Consider the following 12146-nt stretch of genomic DNA (forward strand, 5'->3'; position numbering starts at 1 on the left):
AAATGTCAGCCCCGAATGGAAGATGAGGACCAAGGAGGCGGAGGAGGAGGAGGAAGGAGGAAGGAAGGAGGAGGAGGAGGAGGAGGAGGAGGAAGGCAGCAGTTGGGGGAGCCTGGTAGAGGGAGATCCAGCTACAGAGAACTGGACGGGAGAGAAAAGGGCCATCTGAACTCTCCCGGCTGGCAGCCGAGGTCACCAGAAGCTCAGGGCTGGTGTCCCTGGTGGGGGTTTCCTTTCATCTGCCGCAGCCCACCATGGCTGGTCCCGGGCGCAGTTGTGGATGCACTTGAAACCAAACCAGTGTATCTCCTGTGGTTTATTTTCACATGTCTGGAGACACCCGGGAAACGGTCATCCTGGTGTCGTTCCTTGTCATGGCGTTTTACTGCTGAAAGCAAGAAAGGTTTATTTTTCTGTCACTCAGCGGAGACATCCCCAGAAAAGAGGAAGAACAAAAAACAACACAACACAACACAACACAACACAAAAAGCAAAGACACAAGAGATCATTACCTTTGAATTTGAAAGTTGAGGCCTGAGGTTTACTACAGCCAGCATGTTTTCCCAATGGTCAGTCGGTGATGGATTTTGAACATGGTGTGTGGGGTGGAAAGAAGTTGGCTAGGAACCAAAAAGGCTGTCTTCATGACTAAAAACAAACCTGAAGGTATTTCCTTGATGTCCTTGGAAACAGGAAACCAGTTGTGGTTTTCGGCAGCATTCTTGCAGGAGAGCAAGTGGGGAAGACCCCCAGCTGCCCCGGGGCAGGGGGACCCGCTGGGCCTGTCGGTTTACAGAGAGACAGATGTTACATACCCCCCAGCTCCGTTTATGCATGGTCACCAGTGACCAGAGAAGCTACTCGATGCAATGCATCTGTTCAGATACAGAAATATAGAGAAGATATTTATTGAGATTTAAGTTATTGTTATTTATTACCGTTCACTAATGAGTTGCTCTTTTTTCCCCTTATTTATTAAAGTTTCTTTTCAAAGGTGCCAGAGTATATGTGCTCGCAAAATGCAAGGAAAAGTGACAAAGGAAATTTTGATTGGGAACAAGGGTCCATGATTTTCAAAGTATTAAAAAGTTTTTCGCTAGGCAAAAATCACTTACTTTACCTTTTTAAGAAAAGCCCTCCTTAATCTCCCCCATCTCAGCCTCTTCCCTATTTTTATTTTTGAAAAAAAAGGAACGTGTCAGAAGGAGCGCTTCTGACAGGCCCCCTTCTCGGGAGCGGGGTGCAAAGACCCGTGGGCACCGGTGTTTTGTCCTCACTGTTCCATCGCTGAACAGATCGCCACATGCTCCCCCTTCTGTTGTATGTAAGCTCTCACTCCCTTCCACATGTATCTATCTATGATATGCATAACCGTGTCTATGAAAGGGGAACTCCCTTTTAGTAAGTAGCCGTGGATTCAGTGTTGACCTGAAAGTAAGATAAAAATCCCATCAGCTAGCCATGGTCTTGCCCTGACTTGTGGAGACCCTTCCTCCATCCTTCCATCCACCCACTATCTTCTAGAGAAACATGCTCACACCCAGAGCAGCCAAGGAGCATGTTGCCGGCCTTCCAGAAACGGGATCTACCTGGGTATCATAAAAGTCCCTTGGCTGTCTCCTTGGGGCAACAGTCGCTGTCCCTGTGAGAAGAAGGTGGCCCAGAAGGGAGGACGAGGAAGACGTGTCTGGCCCTACCAAGTCTCATGCCCACAGAATGCCCTACCTGTACGATGAAAGCCTTTGGAGGGGCGGGGGCATAGGATGGGAACGACCAGCTCCTCGCACGCATCCCAGAGGTGGGTTTGTCCGGCAGCTGACCCAGGCGCAGGGCACTGGGTCCGATATGAGAGTTTGTTGCATGTTTCATAAAAGAGATTTTTATCAAGAAGATCATCTATCCCTACCTGAGTGGCTAATAGCCCGAAAGTAGGACAGATTTAACAATTAAATGACCTACTGGTCTCCCTCAAACAATCATGTTAATTTTGCAAAGTAACCAAGAGGCAGCATTTACCAGACGTCCCTTCCCCCAAGCCCCAAAAGACCCAAGTTCGCCATCATTCTGTCCCTCTCTGTCTTTTCTGCTCCCCTTGCACAACTTGGAAATAAAGGAAAAGGACCCCCCCAGCCCCCCCTCTCCTGGGGCCACAGTGGGGACCCTGCTGAAGAGCAGCCTGCTTCAAACAGTGACAGACCCCGCCGTCTGGTCATTCGAGAAGCACAATGTGACATAGCCCTAGGATCATCTGTCTGGTTCAGAGAATCCTGGCAGATTTGGTGGCTGGTGTCCCCACGTGTCAGCCTCAGTTATCCCCCCGATTCCCACGGCGGGTCCCTGCTCACAGGGACTCTGGGATACAGTGGATGTGGACGACTCGTCCCCAGCATCACCTACACACCACAAGCAAGTTTTAACTGAAGTAAATCACTCCACCAAATCCACAAAAAGGGTAAAGTTTGTGATTTTTCTGTATCATTGCGATTACCATCTGACCCGGTAAGGAGTGCACTTCTTTGGAAGTTCCGACTTCTCTGATCTGTCTCAGTCGTTTGTGTTCTACAACCAAAGTTCTCTACAGACTTTATTTTTGTACAATATCATTTTGTAACTTTTTACAAATAAAAACTCATTTCTATTGCTCCCTGTCCTTCTGTCCTTCCTCCCGTGCCCGTGGACCACAGCTAGCCCAGGCAGCCATCCCAAGCATTTATGATCAGGCGGGCCCTGGACCAGAAGGCCTTCCTTTACCACTGCATCGCCCACAGTTTGGTCAACGGCCTTGCCCGTCGGCTCTCCACAACCCATCACCACCCGCGGGAGAAAAAACTTGAAACTTTGCTCCTCATTTATTTCACGAATACTTACAGGGTGCCTTCCCTCTGCCAGGTACTGTGCAAGGCACCAGTTATCCAAAAGTGGCCAAAACCAAAAATCTTTGCCCTCGTGTAGCTGATATTTTACTTTAGTGGAGAAAGACGGCATTCAAAAAAGTAAAACTAGGTAGTGATCCAGGCAATGATAAATGCTATAAAGAATACAAACAGGCTATTATAATAGGGGAAAAATGGGGCCTGTTTTAATTAAAGGGGACACTGAGGCAGGATTTAAGAAACAGAGAGTGCCAACAAATAAGGAGCATCTTGGCTTTTGCCCTCAACCAGGCAAACCCTTGAATGGAGCCCCCTCTTTGCACAACTTTGGGGGGACACCATTCACATCTGGTCTGTATGACAGTCCCCAGAGTTGGCGTCAATGGTGGCCTTGAGCCGAGTGTATTCTGGTGGCAAGAAAAACATACCAAAGAGAGGAAATGCCAGGGCCCTGGGTTGGGAAGGACAGCATGCTTCCTCCTCGGATGACACACACCCCGTGTTATGTCACAGGCAGCCTTGTGACTGGGAAAAGGTAGCCTTGTGTGGTGTTTTAAACCCAAAACAAAACTCTGACACTCTTAATACTCATTCTAAGTGTCTGCCAGCTGAGGTTTTCCAACAGACGGCATTCGGAGCAGTGCCGGGCCTTCCCGAAATGCCGTTTCCTTCCTGATGCTCCCGGCCCCTGCACTGAGATTCCATAGTGTCTCGGGGCCCTATGTCGGGCTCTGGCATTTGGAGTCCTTCTGCCAGGGCAGTGCTGGGGCCAGCCGAGCTTTCTGTCAGCCAAATTCTGGTACGAAGTTAGGGAGTTGCAGAGGGAATGCAAAGATTGTAAACTCTTGCTGCCTTCCGCTCCCTTTTTAGAGTCATTTCCCCAAAGTAGGCTCCCAGGATTGCTAACTGGGTGAGATGCCCTGCAAAAACAAACAGAGAATGGGGAGGTTCTCTGATCAAATAACTTTGGAAAACACTGAGTTAAATAACATCAAACAGTTTTTTAAAGATAAAAAGAGAAATGCAGAACTTATAAGAGCCTTGATTAGACCAACAAGCGCTGAGACAGTCCAAGAGGGGCGTGGTGTGCGGTGCTCCCCAGGTGGGTGGGGCCGGGGAACTGCCTGCTGTGATGCTCTCTTGCTCATTACACCTGCTGACCATCCCTTGAAACTGCCTTGGGCTGTGGTGCCTGCTCCTGTAAACATCAGGATGAGCAGAGAGGGGGCTAGAGATCGGTAGAGAGGCGGAAACCGCTGGGCAGCTCCCACGGGAAGGACAGCCCTCCCCCTGACACACACACCCCTACACACACACACACACACACACACACACACACACACGGGCACTGTGGTTTCTTGCTCAGCATGATTAACCAGTGGTCAGCTTTGGAAATTTCCTTTCCAAAGGGAGAATGTGAAAATGAATTTCTCTCACGTAAGGGAGAATGTGTTGAAAGCTGGGAAATTCCTAGCAATAAAAAAGAGAACTTTCACCATGCTTACTGAAAATCCTCACCAGGCTCGAATTATTCTGAATCACGAGTGCAGTCTTGAGGGACTGATTCCCCCCTGCAGTGGTCCTCAGAGGGAACGTCGCTTTTCTGGAGCTTCAGGCTCTGAATTCTTGCTGCCCGGAGCACTGGGTAGGAGCCCTGGATGAGGAGCCCTGTCACCAGGCTCTGACAGTCTCCTGCGGCTTATGCCCGTGAGATCAGCCCAGGCTGGTTTTCTCCTCTGTGGCCAGTGCTGAGTGAAGCAAAGGTTTAAAAGAACTTTTTAAAGACTCAATCCACTCTTGAGGTAAAGGCAGGAAATCAGAATTTCCTGAACTTAAGTCTCAAACACAGAAAGCACCGCCTCCCTTCACATGCAAAGTCCTGCTTGGGTCACGGCTGATTTGCTATCTGACCCCAGAGTCCCGTGCAGGAGGGAACCCAACACCTCACACTGTCCACCTCAGAGCACAATGGCAGGGAGAGGACTTGGTGTCAGCCATGGGCTTTGGGGCTTTTTCCCATCAGGTAATGAGAGGTCTCAATCCAGAGTGTCTTCTTGGGACCCATCTTCCGTAACAGAACTGTTACTGTGATCCCATGCAATCGTGAACCTTGGGCTCATCATATCCTGAATGAAATGAAAACCAAATACTGCCAAGTCATCCCTGAGAACAAATCGGTAGTTGGGGGGAATAAAGGGAAAGCACCCATTTACCCATGGGTGACCACGAACGCACCGCCACATCCTGGCCCCGCGGCAGGTGAGCGGAATGATGAGGAGAACGCAGGCCGGGCAGAGCATGGGTGCTAACAGGTGCACAGAGTGCAGGAAGGCCCCAGCCGGCAGCAGGTGAGAAGGAGACCTGAGAGGAAAACGAGGCAGGGACAGTCACAGAGCCGGGTGGCCAGACCATTTGAATTTCAGCTAAACGTACCACAACTTCTCGGTGTAACTATGTCTTGTGCAAGATTTGGGACATGCGATATTTGGGACATACTTCCATTAAAACGATTACTTGTTGTTTATCTGAAATGCAGCTGGGCAACCCTGTATTTTAATTTGCTAACACTGGCAAGAGAAAGTGACACTTGAGATGAGGCTTGAGGATGAGCACGAACCCGTCAGGTGGACGAGGGCAGAGGGTGGGGGTAGGATGAGGGACAGACGTTCCAGGCTGAAGGAACAGTGCGACCCAGAAGGACAGAAGGGCCCTGCGCGTTCCAGGAGCAGTGAGCAGAGTGGTGGGCTCGGGGCTGACTTAGCCATTAGGCACAGCAGACACCTTGGCTGGGAGCCGCATGATTTTTAGAGGTCCTTTTAATTAAATGTCAATTTTAATACTTCTTTAAATCGGAAGAAAAATTGAATAGAACAATATTACATATATCATTAGAAATCCAGTCTGGATTATATTCCCCTTTATAAAGCCATGGGCTCATATAATTTTTAATATGTTATATAGAGAAGGGGCCCACAAAGGCAAAAGTAACGCAGCCCTGGGTGTGGGGCGAATAACAGCCTTGCCGCGTGCTCTGCCTGCAGCTTCCTTCCAGGCTTCCCTCTCTCACCCTATCACCGAAGCCAACCTCATCACGAACATCATGACTAGCACTCCGTAAGAACCTGCTACATGAATTATCTCATTACATCTTCACAACACTACCACCACCACAAACCCTCTTCCTGCCCTTCAAGTTCGGGTGTCTTCTCAAGGTATTTGCACTCGCGTCCCACTTAGGGAAACAAACCTAAGGGCAGGCCATCTGCATTCCAAGATTCATTCACCCCCCTTGAGAAGACGACGTGAGGCAGGTGGCCCAGAGCACGCTGGCAGTCAAGGGGACAGTGACAGAGGGAAGAAGTGGTCAGACTGAAGGCAAGAAAGGTAGAGAGAAGAGTTAAGGCTCCGAGAAATCAGAGAACTGGCAGAAGTGAGCCATGACAAATAAGGATGAGGTTTTCAAACACACGGAATAGATTACTTTAGGGAAATTCTTTAAAGTGGTGTTTGTAGGGAATTTGAACCCACTTCTGGCTCTGTGCCTGGATTTCATTCATTCAATTAATTATTTAGCATCTATCTCCTACCAGGGAAGGATAGAAAGATAGAAAGATAGAAGCATATAAAGATAAAGCCCTCAAGGGGCCCCCAGATCCGAGGGACAAAAACGGTATAAAATATATGATGAGGACAGTGATAAAGACAACACAATATTATGGGAGAGTCAAGGATGAACCATAAATCCAGCTGAGGCTGGGGGGTGGGGAAAGGTATCAGGGAGAGCTTCCTGGAGGTGGCTGCCTGAATGTACTATTTTATAGGACGAGCAGGAATTTTCCAGACTGAAGTTGGGGGAAGAGAGGACATTCCACACAGAAGGGACTTGAGAGCTAAGCCAACAAGAGTAGAAACAGCTTCATGTATTTTTGGCTTGCAGGGTGGAGACCGGTCAAGGCCAGAGCTTTGGAAAGCAGGACTAATGAGCTTTATTGGGCAGGAGAGGGAAGGAAGCAGCGAGGCTGGAGGTGGTGAGGAGTGGGGGAACAGAGAGCTCCTCCTCTGCTGGGCTCCAGCTCTGCCTCCGCTCTTGGGAAAGGATCACTTCTGACCTCCAAGTCTGACCTCGCCCTTTTAGACCCTCTGCCTCCCCAAACCCTTGTCTGAGTCCCATTCTCCCAAGGCCTTGTGTGCACTGCTTTCATTCGCTCGTGAAAAGTCCTCCAGAGACAGCTACTTTCCACAGGGGACTCATTAGGACCAAAAATCTCCCAGACCAACACTTCCCAAACTGCCCAGTTGAACTCTAGGGAGTCATTCATAGATGCAAGGGTTTCTTCATTTTAAAAATTGGGGAAATGCTGCATATTTTGGTTCCATCTCAGAAGGAAATAGTACATGTTAGCATATTAAACAAGGCCCTGAGAAGGCCTGTGGAGGAAAACCTGTGTCATTTTGTTTAATCCAGCAGCCCACAACCTTATTTGACCAAGGAGCATTTGAGGACATCTCTAATAGAAGTGTTCTGCTGGACAGAACTTGGGAAATGCAATTCTACCAAAAGGAATGGCCAAAGGGTCAACCAAAGAGTCGGCCAAAGGGTCAACCAAAGAGTCAACCAAAAGAATGACTCTCTAATGGAAGAACTGCTGATGGCAAATTAAGTTCCTTCGGTGCAGGGGACCTTTCCAGCCCCTATTAGTAGAAGGCGCCTTTGGCCTAAATGACCTGACAAATGGCCACCACACCTTTTTATGTGCATCAGTTGGACTGACCCAGTAAGTGGCCAAACTCAGCCATGGTCTCATTTCTCCCTGACCTTGAGCTGAGGTACCCAACCCTCCTCCCCTGTCCTCACTCTCCACCCACCCTAAATCCTAACCCCATCTGGCCAACCCTGCCATAGCTCACAATTGCTGGGCTGGAAGATACTCCAATGGTTGGTTGGTTGTTTTGTTTTGTTTTTAGATTTATTTATTTATTTATTTATATATTTGAGAGGGGGAGAGAGAGAGAGTGAGAGTGAGAGAGCATGAGCAGGGTGAGAGGCAGATGGAGAGGGACAAGCAGACTCCCCGCTGAGCCCGGAGCCTGATGTGGGGCTCAATCCCAGGACCCTGTGATCATGACCTGAGCTGAAGGCAGATGCTTAGACAACTGAGCTATCCAGGCACCCCACTTCAAGGGGTTCTGATGCTGGCTACACACACAGAAAAAATCAGCCATTGTGGTCTTCATTAGTGCCATTCACCAAATAATCACAGATCCTTTCCACTCCTGGCTATATGGTAAGATTACACATTTGGGTTCCCTTGTGGTTGACTGAAGCCAGTGACTGACCAAAGAGCATGAGCAGAAGTGGCTTGTGTTTCTTCTGAGCCTGACATTTAATTGCCGTTATGAGACCCTCGAGAGTCTCTTTCTTTTCCTATAGGACGGCAACCAGAAACCTCAAGATGGTGGCTCTTCTGTCAACGTGGAGTGACTATGATGAACAGAGCCACTCTGCCAACCCACGACAGACATGCGTGGTAGAAGAGAAAGGACCCATTGTAATCTGAGCCACTGAGATGGGGAGGTTGGTTGTTACTGCAGCGTATCTTAGTCTATCCTGACAGAGGCAAGTTTTTATTATGATGAGGCATATTGTGGGCCATGAAGACAAAGAGAACGGTCAGCAGAGGAGGGAGAGTGGTGAGTGTAGAGGCTCAAAGGGATGGGGGAGTGCTAGGAGATAAAGTGGAGGAGGTACCCAAGGGCCTGATCATGTAGAGTCCTTGGGACATTGTAGGGATTTAGGATTTTATTCTGAATCAGCCAGGAAGCCATCAGGGGGGTTTTAGAAGATAGGTGACAGACAGGATGTTAAAGGAGTCTTTGTGAAGTTAAAGGACTCTTCTAGCTGCTTTGTGGAATACAGACTGTGGAGGAGCAAAAGCAGGGCAGGGAGACCTGTGAGGCCACTGCAATAATGCATGCGGGTGACAGTGGGGACTTGGACCAGTGTCAGCAATGGTGGTGCCGACAGGACTTGCTCAAGGTCTGGGGGTGAGGGGCCAGGAGAGCAGGAGTAAAGGTGTGATCAGAATGATTCCGAGCTTGAAGCCAAAGCAGTGGCATCTCTAAGAAGGCCAAGCTGCACAGGTCTCATGCAGGGGACCTCAATCGGGTCTCATTGTGGAGCTTTTCTGCTGGGAAGGCACCAAGTAAGAAGAGAGATGCTCCCTCCTGACATCCTAACTCTGGGTAAGGCAGGAGCCAGTGCAGGGGCCAGGCTCTGATGGAGTCTGCCAGGCCCTGAGGTCTGGAATGCCATTAAAAGTGTGTGTGCCAGGCCAGTTGGCTCATGATCAGGATGAATCTGCCACTGCTCCCTCTGACAATGTTTAGCATGAAATAAAAAGTATGGCTTTCAAATGATACCACAAGGAGGATTCTTGAGCAAATATGGCCAAAGCCGCTCTGCAGAATGTTCTCAGAGGCTGGGATTCCATTCGCCTCCAGCTCTCTTTTTCCATCTGGTCCCTCCCAGCCCTGCACTGAGGTCCAGCCGGACAATTGCACTGGCCTCCTCACAGGTCCCCCGCCTTCCAACCCTACCCCTCCAACTCCACTCACGGCTGCCAAATTAATCTTCCGCACCTCGCTCTCCTATTCAAAATTCCTCTCTACCTTCCTGCTGCCAGTCAGATCCCTCAGACTGCCAATCAGAGCCTCCACAAATCTTTTCTCTGGTGGTTGTGTTTATGTCCCCCAAATCTTCCTGTTTAACCTAACCTCTACCCCTTCAGTTGCTATGGATGACCTACAGAACCTCAAAATACACATTGAGCTTTCTATACTTTCCACAGCTGGACCCTTGCCCAAGTCTTTCCCTCTGCTGGGAATAAGGTCCTTCTTCTCTTCAGCGCTCCAGATTCTCCCCAGCTGGTGTCCATCACCCACTTGACTGTGGTCCTGCGGCCAAGCTCCTCATGTGTGGATCACGCTGATGGCATGGGCCCCCTTTCTTGTATATATGTGTGCACTGATCTCATGTTCTCTGCTAGGTTGAGGGCTCCTTGAATGCATGGGCCACATCTGGTTCATCTTTGAATCCTGAAGAGCCCTGAGCACATGCTGTCACATGTAGCAGAAACTCAACTCAAGCTGCCTTAAACAATGAAAGGGAATCGATTAGCTCATGCACCTGGAAAGTCTTAGGTGGATCTGGTTCAGAACAAGCTAGATCCAAGTGTTCAATTAACACCATAAGGAAGAGCCCCCTGTCAACCACTTCACTGTCTTCCATTGGGTTGGCCTCGTTCTTAGACCATTCTTCCCCAATGTGGTAGCAAAGATGTCCAGTGGAAGTTACAGGCTTAGATCCCACTCTCTTAACTACCCAGTAGACAGAATGAGCACCTTATTTAATAATTCCATCAAGGACCTTGGAGGAGATTCTGACTGACCAACTAGAGCCAGATGCCAATGTCTCCACCAATGGCTATGGCCAGGGGGATGGATAATTCTGTCCCAGCCTAGGGCATGTGTTTATGTTTGGTGCCAGCTGGTAGGCCAACTTAACTAAACTGCACGGGCTAAGAACATGGAAGGTCAGATGCTGTGAAGGAGATATGGGTGCTGTGACCTAAAGAAGGAATGAGGGATGCTGAGAAGCCAAAAACAATAGATGTCCACAACAGTCATTTTCTGTGATAGCACATTCCAGCAAACAATTTGGCACCTCTTTTCTCAGACTGATTTTGACAACCATCTGCTCAAAGAAATTAAGGTTTCCATCTTGGTTTATTTGTTTGGCCATAACAGCAAGTTCATATAACAATTCAAACAGAACAACAGGGAGTAGGGGGCATCAGTTAGAATGTAACTAGGAGAAATGTAAGTATTGGTACTTCAATTTTTTTTTACAAAAAAAATAAAGGAATATTGGATAGGTGGATAGATGAAAGGAGGAAGGAAGGAAGGAAGGAAGGAAGGAAGGAAGGAAGGAAGGAAGGACTGTTTTATTTATTTGATTGTGTCATTGTCAGATTAAAAATCCTGTTAAAGGGCACCTGGGTGGCTCAGTCAGTTAAGCAACTCTTGATTTCCACTCAGGGCATGATCTCAGGGTCATGAGATCAAGCCCCACATTGGGTTCCCAGTGGGGAATCTGCTTGAGATTTCTTCTCCCTCTCCTTTTGCCCCTCCCCCTGCTCTCTCTCTCTAAAAATAAATAAATAAATAGTTTTAAAGAAACCCTGTTATAATGGGCCCCATTAAAAAGACATTCAAAGAAGGCTCAATTAATAGAAAACCCTATTGCAGTGGTTGAAATAGGGGCTTACTTGTCTCACACAATTATTTATGGATATGTATGTGGTGTGTGCCACAGGAATAATTTTTGCAGGCAGATCTACCAATGGATGCTAACATTAGTGGGCATAAGGTTGAGGAGAAAAAGATACATTATCTCAAAATATCTCACCCAACATATTTATTAATTACAAAGGGAAAAACAGCAAATTTACATGGAGAAACTCAGCAGACACCATCTTCACTAAGTGATTAGGGCTAAGATCACCAGTAATAAGAAATATTGATAATCATGTTCCCTGATACAAATGAGAAGAACACAACATCACTTCTTCCATTTTTGCCAAAAATGCAAAACCTCTCTTTAGCCTTGAGAAAGCATCAAACTCAAATTAAAGAACCTTCTACAAAATAACTGATCAGCAATGTTCTAAAGTGTCAAGTACAAGAGAGAGAAGGAAGGACAGAAGAATTGTTCCCAGCCTGGAGTAGGTGAAGGAGATGTGACAACTGGATTGAGGTGGGATCTCAGATTGGATCCTCAAACAGGAAAAGAACATGAGTGGGAAAACTGGGGAAATCTCTCTTAATAAGGTCTGCAGTTTCTTTAGCAGTATTGTACTGAAGTTAATTTCCCAGGTTTGATCATTGTACCTGGTTAAGGAAGATGTTAGAATTAGGGGAAGCTGGGTGAAGGGTGTAAGGGAGTACTCCTCTTATGATTTTGACAAATTTTCTGTCAGTCTAAAATTATTTCAAAATTAAAGTTAAAAACGAAAACCATGGTGTTGGTTCTTAGTAAACTTATAGACCAGTTGCCACCACAGTACAAAGATTTATAGGGCTAGTGCCCAAATCACATGTACAGACAAGTGATCTTAGAGTTCGGAGGAAGGAGGACACAGTGTGGCCTTGATATTTTGACGTCTCTAGCTTCAGGCAAGTTGCAGGGCTTCTGTTAGACTTTAATAGCATGG

Source organism: Ursus maritimus, unplaced genomic scaffold (genome assembly GCF_017311325.1).
Source record: "Ursus maritimus isolate PB19 unplaced genomic scaffold, ASM1731132v1 scaffold_15, whole genome shotgun sequence".
NCBI classification, from domain to species: Eukaryota; Metazoa; Chordata; class Mammalia; order Carnivora; family Ursidae; genus Ursus; species Ursus maritimus.